Below are 12,475 nucleotides of genomic sequence, written 5' to 3'. Positions count from 1 at the left end.
AGAACGGACTCCTCCAATGCTCAGTGACCAGGGTTCAGTCCTGGGTGCGATGAGCAGCTGCAAGAACTGCAGAATCTGACAGTAACAGTCCCTCATGAACCTGCAGCTGCCTTCAGTCACCGTGATGGTTAAACATTTAACACGGAGCTGATTTGAACATCCTCCCTGATGTGAAGTTGCTGCTGTTGCAGCAGCTGGGATGATTGAGTAAAACTCTTTGCTCACTCCGGACAGAAATGTGGCCTCCATTTATTGTGAATTCACCGGAGCATCACCAGGTGGGTTAACTGAATGAGTATCTTCACACACACGGAGCAGGTGAACGGCCGCTTCCCAGTGCGAAGCTGCTGGTGTATCTGAGATGACCGACTAAATCCCGTCCAAAATGAGAGCCAGTGAATGATATCACAATGTTATCAACGTCATGGAGATGTATCCAATCAAATGACGAACAGACACGTGCTCGGGCTCTCCTTGTAGCGAGTGGGGCGCTGTCTTCTCCAGCATCTCCGCCTCCACATTCAAGGATCGGTGGCACTCAAGCGCTGGTGAACTGACCGATACAGCGGAACTAACGTGCTGTTGTGTTTGAGATTCCCATACACAAATCCCTTGATCTTTCTACACTGTTGTAAGTTTACAAAGCACGTCAGTGGGAGAAGGGCAACATTTCAACTCAGATAATTTTAGTCCCCATTGTTCCTTCTAATAAAAACACTGTCACAGCTCAAAACAATTTGGAGGAACAACACTTCATCTTCTAACAGGTCACAGTTCCGGCATCAGGCGCAATATCAAACACTCTGCTTTCCTCTCTGTATCAAAATGGATCATTGCTCCCCTTCATCAGTCTGTGACAGTTTAAACAGTTTGCTCAGTTTGTCTGTCTCCTTCGCATTCTGAGTATGCGCCACACACCGACTGAGATCACATTTTATTTACACGGCTGTGACTAGAGACTTTCTGATTATTATGTCCCTCCTGGCATCTGTCGGTGGTAAACAGAGTCAGCAATGGTATTGACCCTCAGGAGTAGGTGATTAGGCTTTTTCGTTGGAGATCGATAAACTGCCGGTAGTGTGCAGCTGGATGAGTGGGTCGTTTTCAGACTGGAAGGAGGTAGCGTTTGGAGTACCCCAGAGATCAGTCCCTGACCACAGTTGTTCACAGTTTAATGTCCTGGCGGAGGCAGCGAGATGTGAAATGTCCCAGTCTGCTGGTGACGCAGAAAGAGTGGAGTTGGGGGACGGGAGGCTGTTCACATGAAATTTCGTAGCTTTGCAATCAGTACATAGTGCACTGTGGGGCTGCAGTGGCGGGTTCCATTGCTGGGATCAGTGCACAGTCACTGTGGTCTATGAGGATTTTGTGAATAAAGCAACATTCTCCAATCAAGAATCTCAAGCCGCGGAGCAAGCCTATCGTTTGTATATTTAAGTTGTATTAATGGCACTGTGATAACCAGGTACTATAGCCCTCAACGACTTCTATCCAGTCCTTTCAATATCGACGTCATTCGTAAATTTGGCCACAGGCCCATCAATACTGTCATCCGATGCATTGACATAGAACGTAAACAGAAACGTTGCCAACTCAGGCCCTGTGGGCCTCTGGGGTAGTAATCTCAGGATTGCTGCCTGCGCCACGTGCTAGCGATGAAAGAATAGCATGATCAGGCATATTAATGTGTGGCTGAGAGACTTGTGTAGGGGGGCAGGGCTTCAAATTCCTGGATCACTGGGGCCTCTTCCGGGGGAGGTACGACCAGTACAAAAGGGACGGGTTACACCTGAACCCAAAGGGGTCCAATATCCTAGAGTTTAATACAGTTGTTAGTGAGGGTTTAAACGAATTTGGCAGGGAGATGGGAACCGGAGCTGAGGAAGGGGAAAACAGCAATAAATCAAAGATGGCGTGCAACAGAGATTATAGAAAGAACAGGCAGGAGATGAAGTTTAATCAAAGCCAGTGGCATGAGTTACAGGGCAATAGAGTTGTGGTGCAATTAAATCAGAAAGCAACAAATGCTGGACTGAGAGTGTTGTATTTGAATGCACGCAGCATAAGGAATAAAATGGGCACTCTTGAAATCCAGCTAAAGATTGGCAAACATGACGCTGTAGCTATCTGTGAAACTTGGCTAAAAAATGGCTGCCATTGGGAGCTGAAAGTCCAACGATGTACGGTGTATCTGAAAAAGAGGTGAGTAGGCACAGGAAGTGGTGTGGCCCTGTGTACAATATTAAATCATTGGAAGGAGATGACATATGATTGGAAGGTGTAGAGTCTCTATGGGTTGAATTAAGAGCAGGGATGCGATGGTGCGGCTCTGTAAGGCACTTGTGAGATCACACAGACCATTGAGTGCAGTTTTGGGATCCTTATTTTAGAAGTGATATACTGGCATTGCAGAGGGTTTAGAGAAGATTCACTAGAGTTATTCCAGCAATGAAAGGTTTACCATATGAGGAAGGTCTGACGGTTCATGGGCTGTGTCCCCTGGAGTTCAGGAGAATGATGGGAATCTCATAGAAACATTCTGAATGTTAAAAGCCCTTTACAGATCAGATAAGGCAACGTTAATTTCCCATGGTAGGGGATTCTAGGACAAGAGGGCATGACTTCAGAATTGAAGGACGTCCATTTAGAACAGAGATGTGGATACATTACTTAATTCAATGGGTGGTAAATCTGTGGAATTTGTTGTCATGAGCGGCTGTGGAGCCAAGTCAGTGGGTGTATTTAAGGTAGAGATAGATAGGTTCTTGATTAGCCAGCACATCAAAGGGTATGGGGTGAAGGCAGAGGTGTGGGGATGACTGGAAGAATTGGATCAGCCTATGATTTAATGGCGGAGCAGACTCGATGGGCCGAATGCCCAACTTCTGCTCCAATATTTTATGGTCTTATGGTCTATTCCACTGTTTCCACCTGCCAACATGAGCCAATATTTCTGGGTATATGAACCATTCATATGAGAATTTGACCTTTTCTGTTTTACTGACCTCCTCATAAATGTGTACAGTTTAGTTAAGCTTTGCTCCAGAATTTCCATACAATTAAAAGAGTTTATTCCATTCTTTATTTTTATTTTTTCACTACTTATATAATTTAACGTTTTAATGCTTATATGTTTGTACAAAGTGTAATTCACGGTTGTTAAAATCTATTATTATGAATTAGGTTCCGCTGCTGCCGCAAAGACAACAAATTTGATGACATTTGCTGGTGCTGTTAAACCTGATTCTGTTATTGATATGGGAGACCCACCACCGGTCACCTGATCCTAGTTACCGCAGATCGTAATGCGAGATTGAAGCTTTTTTTTATTTATCTGCATTCCTCAGAAATGACAACAGTTCAGTTAAGTTTCCTTCCAAGTTTCCAAAGCAGACACTCAGTCTGTCTAATATTTCCACATAATTAAAATGGGGAATTTGTTTATTTTTATCACATACTGAGCTACAGTGAAAATCTTGCCTGACGTACCATCCACACAGATCAATACATTACAACAGAACATTGAGCAAAATGTACATTACATACGACAAAACAATAACTGTAACAAAGCATTATGGCTGCAGAGGAAGTGCAGTGCAGATAGACATATGGTGCAGGGTCACGTCGAGTTACATTGTGAGGTTGGGTCCATTTTATCATTCATTTGGCTTATAACCGCAGACAGGAAGCCGACCTTGAGCCTGGTGGTACGCGCTTTAAGGCTTTGTATCTCTTCCCCGATGGGGGCTGGGTTTGCAGCCAGAATGTCCCTGGCTGTGAGGATCTTTGAGTACATGGCCTGTTTTCCGAGGCAGGGGAAGTGTAGGAAGAGTCCATGGAGGTGAGGCTTGTTTTTCTGAAGTTCTCTGCTCTCCAAAGTTCTCTGCAGTTCCTTGCAGTCATGGGCAGAGCAGTAGCCATACGAAGGCGTGAAGTATCGACAAGAAGGTCAGAGACCTTGGCCTTCACCTTGTCTTGTGTAGCTGGATCCCGGACTTCCTGTTAGAGCGCCGGCAGTGGGCTCCCTCACCTCTGTGTCTCTAACCCTCAGCACACATACCCCACAGGGTTGTCTCCTTGGCCCCCTCCTTTACTCTCTGTGCACCCATGACTTGTGCAGCCACCCACGGCTCCAATCTGCTAATTAAATTTGCTGATGGCACTACATTGATTGGCCTAATCTCAAATAATAACGAGGTAACCAAAAGAGAAGTAATCACCCCGACGCAGTGGTGTCAAGTAAACAACCTCTCCCTCATTGTGACAAAAACGAAGGAGCTGGTTGTGAATTACAGGAGGAATGGAGACAGAGACCAAATTCAACATTTTCAGTCTGTTATTGTACATTTTAATATTGATCCTGACAGAATGTACTGTATTTTATTTACGGTTAATGACATAAAATTTATTTATAGATTGTTACTGACAGAGAATCGTATAACCTGTGTACCGTGTGTTATCTGAATGTACTTGCCTATGATGCTGCCACAAGTCAGTGTTTCTCTGTACCTGTACATTCCCGTACTTGTGCACTTGGCAATAAATTCAACAGGACCTGAGAAATCTCAGTAGATTTGATCAGTGATGATCATCTTGGCAGTCCGGAAGGTCGAATGTATGAGACAGTACACTGTTAAATGCAAACCCCTGAACAGTGTTGATGATCAGAGGGATCTCATACGCCTAGTCATCGTTCCCTGAAAGTGACTGCACAGATTGATCGGGTGGCTAAGAAGTCAAATGGAATGGTTGTTTTTAATAGTTGAAGCATTGAGTTCAAAAGTCGGGAAGTTTTGTTGCAGCTGTTACGAGCCTGCGGTCGTACTGTGACTGTATCTTTAAGAGCGCCGGCGTTAGGAGGCGGGACTATGACGTCAGTCACAGGCTAACAGCGCTAACTGTGGATTAACCATAAGAGAGAGAGAGAGAGAGAGAGCGATCTGCAGACAGGCAGTCAGTCAGTCTAAAAGAGAGAGAGAGTGAGAGACTGGAAAAGCTGATAGCTTCAGTTAGTCGCAGCTAAGGCTCGGAACTTTCCTCTGCCGACGAGAGTGGGTTGATCATCGGTACAGGAAACCACAACGAATGTGTGTGGCTGTCACTTCGTATAATCCATAGGAGTAGATAGTGGAATATCTTGGGGTACCGCTTGTGTTAACCCTTGCCTGGGTATGTTGTGTGGTAACCCCTGGAAGACGGTATTCCTGTCACAGGTCACTTTCGCTGATAACTCGTATGTGGACAAATTCAACGGATAATAACTTCGACGACGGTTATTTTGATGTAACGACCTTCTCTCTACGTTTCACCCTGGATTACAAATATCTCTCTCCCATCATTTATTCCGTGGATTACTGAACTTCCCTCCTTTACCATCGAAAGTCTCTAAGCTTTGTTCCCTCAGGCTCGATAGTTGGTGAGTTATATTTACACATATGTACACTGTTAACTTTCCTTTATTTCATCAAGTTACTATATTATAAGTAGATACTAATAAAGAGAGTTGTTTTGACATCAAAACCAGACTCCAGCGTGAACTCTATTGCTGCTGGTTCGTTTCTAAAACGTTACAGTTCGTAACACAGTTTTATAAAACTAGTTAGACCACATCTGAAGTGTTTCTGACAGTTCTGGTCGCCCTCATTCTCGGAAGGATGTCGGGGCTTTGGAGAGGGCGCAGAAGAGGTTTACCAGGATATTGCCTGGATTAGAGGGCATGAGCTATAACGAGAGGTTGCACAAACTTGTGTTGTTTTCTCTAGAGCGGCGCAGGCTGGGGTGAGGCTGGATGGACATTTCAAGATTACGAGAGGAATAGATAGAGTGGATAGACGATATATTTCTCCTGGGGGTTAAAATGTCTAATACATTAAAGGTGAGAAACAGCGTAGTGGGTAGCTGGAGTCAATGCCTGAGGTGGGAGAACCCACTAGTCACGTGATCCCATTTACCCCGCCCATTTAACCACAGGTGGACAACAAACCTCGGTCTGTTTCCGAGGCCCCGCCCACTGGATGATGTAACAATCTATTCCTGCATGCTCACTGTCTCCGTGTCGACCTTATTTTCCTTTCCGCTTAGCGCAGAAGTGGATCGACTGCAGGGTAGGTAAAGGCTTATCGCCTCCTGGATCGGGGAGAAGGGGGTCGCGATTCACTGTATGCAGGCCGAAGATATCACTTTCCCATCGGTGAGTATTGAGACCGATCCCGATGGGGACATCCGATGATGTTGGCCGTGAGCCCCGAACTGAGGGCCAATTACTCATTTAGTACCCAGTCATCTGGGCTCGTCAAAAATGTGTCGACTTCACTTAATCTGCATTGAAGGATTTAAAAAAACCAGGAGCCCAGGCTGTCTATTTCCGCAGAATTGAAATGGAAGTCCCGCCAACAGGTCACGTGAGGCTTTGTGCCGCAGATCTGCCCCGCCCTCCGCTTTGTGTCACAAGATCACGTGGTGTGTTGTTAGCAAGGTTTACATTTACAAGAATAATCTCAGGAATGATTGGCTTTATGTATGAGGAGCATTTGATGGTTCTGGACCTGTGCTCGGTTAAGTAAACCTATCGAATGCTGAAAAGCCTGGATACAGTGGACATGGAGAGGATGTTTCCATTAGACAGAGAGTCTGTGATCTGACAGCACAGTCTTCCCTTTAAAACTGAGATGAGAAAAACTTTTTGGCCAAAAGATGTCTGATCTGTGGAATTTGTTGTCACGGAGGTTGGTTGAGGCTGCAATTTGGGTATATTAATGACAAAGATTAACAAATTCATGATTGTTAAGTAGTTTCGGGATTACAGGAGGAAGGCAGGAATATGGTGTTGGAATAAAAATCAGCCATGGTTGAGTGGTGGGTCAGACCAGATGGATCGAATCACCTAATTCTGTTCCTGTGTCTTATGTCTTACTGTGACTGAATGATGGCTCCTTCTTATCCCATATCGTTTTGTGACGTGTGAGGGACAATAAAAGATTGTTCACTGAGATCATTATATCTGCTTTCAACGTTTACATTTCAGTGAGCTTTGTTCTTAGTAACATTAAACAGAAATGTTTGGTTCTCCTTTTTATTGTTAATGTGCTTCATTATCTTTCAAGTTAAAGTTGGACCTGTGGTGAGAGATTTATTGGAATAAAAACCCCAGCTGGAAACAAACCACGACTGAAGATGAGGGAACAGCAACAAGTGACCCAGCCCGAGGACTGAGAGCACCGACTGGAGAGAAACCCTTCTGACTCAGGGTTTCCAGTGATTCAGTCAGGAGTAAGTTTGGTGAGTCTCATTTACTCAAATACTGGTCCTTTAGGCATTACATACCTGTAAAAGGAAGGTAGGAAATAGCTGGGAGTGAGACTGAATGTACACAGAAGAACCAGTTATGCCTCTGTCAGTCCCAGTTGCAATCACTCCATATGCGGAAATGTGCCTCCAGCAGCCCAGCCCTTTAAAACCACTCCCATTCCCTCACAGAGTTTACTCAGTTCAAGATCTTGCATCTACTGAAGTAGCTTTTGGTCATTTCTGAGTGGGAAGAGGGAAAGAGAGGGAAGGGTTTATACTTAATATCTTTCAAAAAACTAATTGTTTGAACTTGCTGCAAACTCTCTCCCTATACTCTGTACTTTTTCAACCAAATTATTGACATAGATGACAAGTAGAAATGGGCATAACCCCAGGGAACGTCCCTAAGCACAGGACTCGAGTCCAAGAAACAGGCTCTCACCATAACCCTCTGCTTCCTACCACTCATCTGTTTGCAGTCTCTGGGGCTCTGTAACAAACTCAATGTTAACAGGAAGATTAGACAGTAATTAAGATGAAGAGAGAATTGTTGCTTCCTGAAAGGACACGCAAGCTGATCTGTCTGATCCAGTGGACCAGATCCTCCCTCATTGACAAACTTAATTTACCCCTTGCCCATCCACCCAGGTCATGTGATATGATAACCCACAGTACCCCAATTACCCTCCATCCTGCCAGTGGCCCCACACACTTCTTACCATTCACCCCACACCAACACATAGACTGGTCCCCTTCACTCACATCCATCCTCCCAGCTTGGGGAACCACGACAGCCTGATCTCGCAATCCCAACTCAGGCCCAAAACTAAAACCAGGGATGCGAAACTGGATATCCCGGAGCCTCCAGCTGTCTGGCCCAGTCCCGACCCTTTCCCACTGCAACCGGCCCCCAATTTACACAAATCTGAGATCAACCCCTTCCTCACTGCCAGCTGAGCAGGAGAAACACCAGCATCAGCTGGGGTTGACATTGTACAGCGATTTGCAGTAGGTCCCTGTCTGCGGTAAAACTCCCCGCTGTCGGATATGGAGACCAGAGTCATACACAGTAAAACTCCCCGCTGTCAGATGTGGAGACCAGAGTCATACACGGTAAAACTCCCCGCTGTCGGATATGGAGACCAGAGTCATACACGGTAAAACTCCCGGCGTGGATCTATAATCCCACGGTGGATTTGTTTGGTGACTTTTATGACCCTAATGACCCTGCAACTGGGGACTGAATAAATACTTAGTCTCACAATTTTAATGAGACACCCCAATCTCCTCGTCTTTCTCCCTCATCCCTAGCTAATTACCCCATCTCCCTCACCACTTCCTCCTCACAGTCCCTCTTCATCATAGGCCCTCTACTCCAGCCCTCCCTTCTTTCTCCCTCTCTCCCTCACCCCTTCCTTATCATCTCAATCACCCTCACTGCCTCTCTCTCCCTCCCCTTCCCTCTACTCTATCCCTCTCAGTTACACCCCTACTTGACCAGTGTCGTACTTCCTTTCACCCCTTTCCTCGCTCCCTCCTTCATTTTTACCCCTCTATCAACAAATCATACTCCTCTCTCCTGTCTCTCTTCATCTCCTTACTCTCTCATGACTGTCTCCTCATTTCTCTCACACTCTCTCCCATTCAGTCCCCTCTGTTTCTCTTACTCTTCCATTCTCTCTCCCATCCCACAATCCCTGTCCCTACCCCATCACCCGCTATCTCACCCTCAATCTCAGTCACCCTCTGTCTTACCCTCTCCATCTCCCCGTCTCCGCATACCCTCTCTCCTCCCTCTAACTTCTCTCTCACTGACTTACCTCTGCCTCTCTGTAACCTCCTTCATTCTCCATTTCCAACTCTCTCCCTATGTCCCACCCTCTTCTCCTCACTCTCCCAAACACTCTCCCTTCTGGCTCCCATATCCTACAATGTCTTTCCCTCTCTCTCACCTTCTAAATTTACCACTCACCCCATGCATTACCCTTCTTCACTTTCTCTCCCTATCTCTCAATCCACCTCTCCCCTCCCCTATCACATCCTGCACTCTCCACCTTTTCCCATACAGTGGCATGCAAAAGTCTGGGCACCCTGGTCAAAATTTCTGTTACAGTGAGTAGAAGATCAGCTGATCTCAATTTTCTGTGGTGGGGGAGGGAAGGTGAAGTGAGAAGCTAGGAGGTGATAGGTGGAAAGGTAAAGTGAAGAAGGATTCTGATATGTGAGTATTAGAGAGTGGACCATGGGAGAAAGAGAAGGAAGAGGGCCATCAGCTAGGCAGTTGAGCAGAAACGAAAGGGTGAAAAGGGATCCCGAGGGGAAACAGAAAAAGGAGAGAAGTGGGAAATTACTAGAGGCTGGAGAAATCGATGCAAATGCCGTCAAGTGCCGTTGGAGCCACCCACATGGGATGTGAGGTGTTGCTTCTTCAGCCTGATGTTGGTAGTACAAATGACCATGGACCAGCATGTCTGATTGGAAATCAGAAATAAAATTAAAAAGGTTGGCCACAGAGTGAGTCTTCCTGTTGTAGATGGAGCCAAAATCCTCGACAATATGACTCGCGATATATGTCTGGCCTCAGTGGTGTTAAAGAGGCGTCACCACATCATAGGGTGTGTGTGTGTGTGTGTGTGTGTGTGTGTGTGTGTGTGTGTGTGTGTGTGTGTGTGTGTGTGTGTGTGTGTGTGTGTGTGTGTGTGTGTGTGTGTGTGTGTGTGTGTGTGTGTGTGTGTGTGTGTCTTGAGAGAGGGTGGGGACTGAGTCCATTGCACAACACTTTATATAATGTCTCCGCTTGATTACCACCTTCACCTCCACAATCAGGTTTCTGTTGTTTTAGACGTGACAAAACGGCAGGGATTAAAGGAAAATGGGTGGCGTTAGTATTCAGCCACTGCAGTGTTCAGTGAGGACAGACTGGACGAATTATCAAGGGAGACATTATGGGTAGAACGGAGAAATATGGAAGGTATAACGATGTTAGTGGGACTATACTACAGACACCAAACAATCAGAGGGATCCAGAGGAACAAATTTACAGAGAAGTCACAGACTGTTGGAAGAAACATGAGGCTGTTATTATAGTAGGATATTAGTCCACATCCAGTACAGGTGAAAACGGTCTCTTCCATATAGATCCCACAATGTTACCTGTCACACACCTGTCACCTGTCAAAAAGGGTGGGACCCGGGGAGCTTCCAGCTGATGAGAGAATGGGAACTGATGGATCTCTCAGACAGAGCTGAGCTCCAGCTATCTAAATGCAAGGATTGGGAACTCGGAGAAAGGGAACAAAATCTTTCACATCACCAGTTGAGAAAATCACCTTTGTTCATCCTCCAATCACAAACAAGAGAAAATCTGCAGATGTTGGAAATCCAAGCAAATCACACAAAATTCTGGAGGAATTCAACATTAGTGGACTTTTCCATAGATGCTCTCTGGCCTGCAGAATTCCTCCAGCATTTTGAGTGTGTTGCTTGTTTAACCTCCTCCTGTTCTGAACTTTTCTACCTGTGAGAACATGTTTGAACCCATTCTCTCTGGGTACATAATGAGATCAAAACTTTTGCCCTGAGCAACAAGTAGCTTTCACATCACAAATGTGCCAGACTCCAAGAGAGACTATTGTCCTTTCCTTCATATTCATTGGCGTTGCCATCACTGAGTTCACCACCATCAGTCACTTGGGGGAGAGCTCAGTGGAAATATTGGTGTAGACTACAGAAACTGGTGTTACCTGTGTGTATTGTGGTGATGCAAAAGTTGCTGGAGAATTTACAAGTGGGAAGAAGTGGAGTTATATTTGGAAATCTGGCTTTTTAAAGCATCATTTACCAAGAACATCACACATAGGCGGTGTGCAAATGCTCTGGTGAGAAAATCTTTCTTTACTTGCTCTAGGCCTGCTACATAGGTTGTGTGAGAGTGTAGATGAACTTGATCTAACCCAGAGGAGATCAAGGTTCTTATTGACAGTGATTTGCTCACTGTTGAAATGAATACCTCTCTATATAAAATATATTTTGACACATTCTCTCTGGGTACATAATGATATCAAACACCTTTGCCCCGGGCAACAAATAGCTTTCACATCACAAATGTGCCAGACTCCAACGAGACAGACTACTGCCCTTCCCTTTATATACATTGGCATTGCCATCACTGAGTTCACCACTGTCAGGTGGAAGGTTCAGGGGAAATATTTATGTCCAATACAGAAATTGTGTTACCTGTGTTACGTACCCCGTAACTGGGTATCAGACCAGCAGAGAGAGAAGAATCTGTTGGAGTCTGGTGGTACTATTTTCAAAAGTGTTTATTAGTAAAATAAGCAAATCAATACCAATAATGCAAATATACATATAACATAGGTTAGCAATAATAAACCTAAAAGTGTGGGAGTAATAATAAGCAATAATAAACAAGCTCTATCAATGTCTAGGGGTAAATGAATTGTCATAGAAAAGTATAAAGTTCAGTTCAGTTCATGCGTGCTGAGGTAGGTATAGTTGTTGTGTGGTAATCGTTGGAGAGAGAGAGAGAGCGAGAGATTGAGCAGCTACAGTCAGCAGACCTTCCTGTTGCCTTTTGATTCCATTGCACTGTTGTGGTCATTCGGCTATGACTGTTCTTCTGTGGTGGACTCGTCACTCTGGCATGAGTGGACACACACACACACACACACACACACACACACACACACACACACACACACACACACACACACACACACACACACACACACACACACACACACACACACACACACACACACACACACACACAAAGTCCCCACCAGCCCTGCTGTTACACTGAGAGCTATAATGACCAATCTCCTGATTTGGTCTCTGAAACCCACACCTTCCTTGTGTGTTCACAACCCTCAGTCAGTGTCCACTGGTGTGTCTGAAGGGTGTCTCTCCAGACCTGTCTTTTATCCCTACTAACGGGGTCTCAGCTTTCCATCAACTCTGAATGACTGTGTCCATCAAATCAGGCCACTTCTGCAGTCTCCTGAGGAATGTTAACGAGCAAAGTAAAGTCCTTGTAGTGAAAGTAAATAATCCAGGAAGAGTCAAAATACAAAAATCAACAGTCTCTCTCTCTCCCATCTTATCTGTAGCAAATGTTTGTGCCTGTGTTTCATCTCTCTCTCTCCCATGAGCAGCATAGCAACAGTAA

This window comes from Hemitrygon akajei, unplaced genomic scaffold (genome assembly GCF_048418815.1).
Source record: "Hemitrygon akajei unplaced genomic scaffold, sHemAka1.3 Scf000063, whole genome shotgun sequence".
Lineage (NCBI taxonomy): Eukaryota > Metazoa > Chordata > Chondrichthyes > Myliobatiformes > Dasyatidae > Hemitrygon > Hemitrygon akajei.
The sequence above is the reverse complement of the archived record's forward strand: the minus strand, read 5'-3'. Positions refer to the sequence as shown.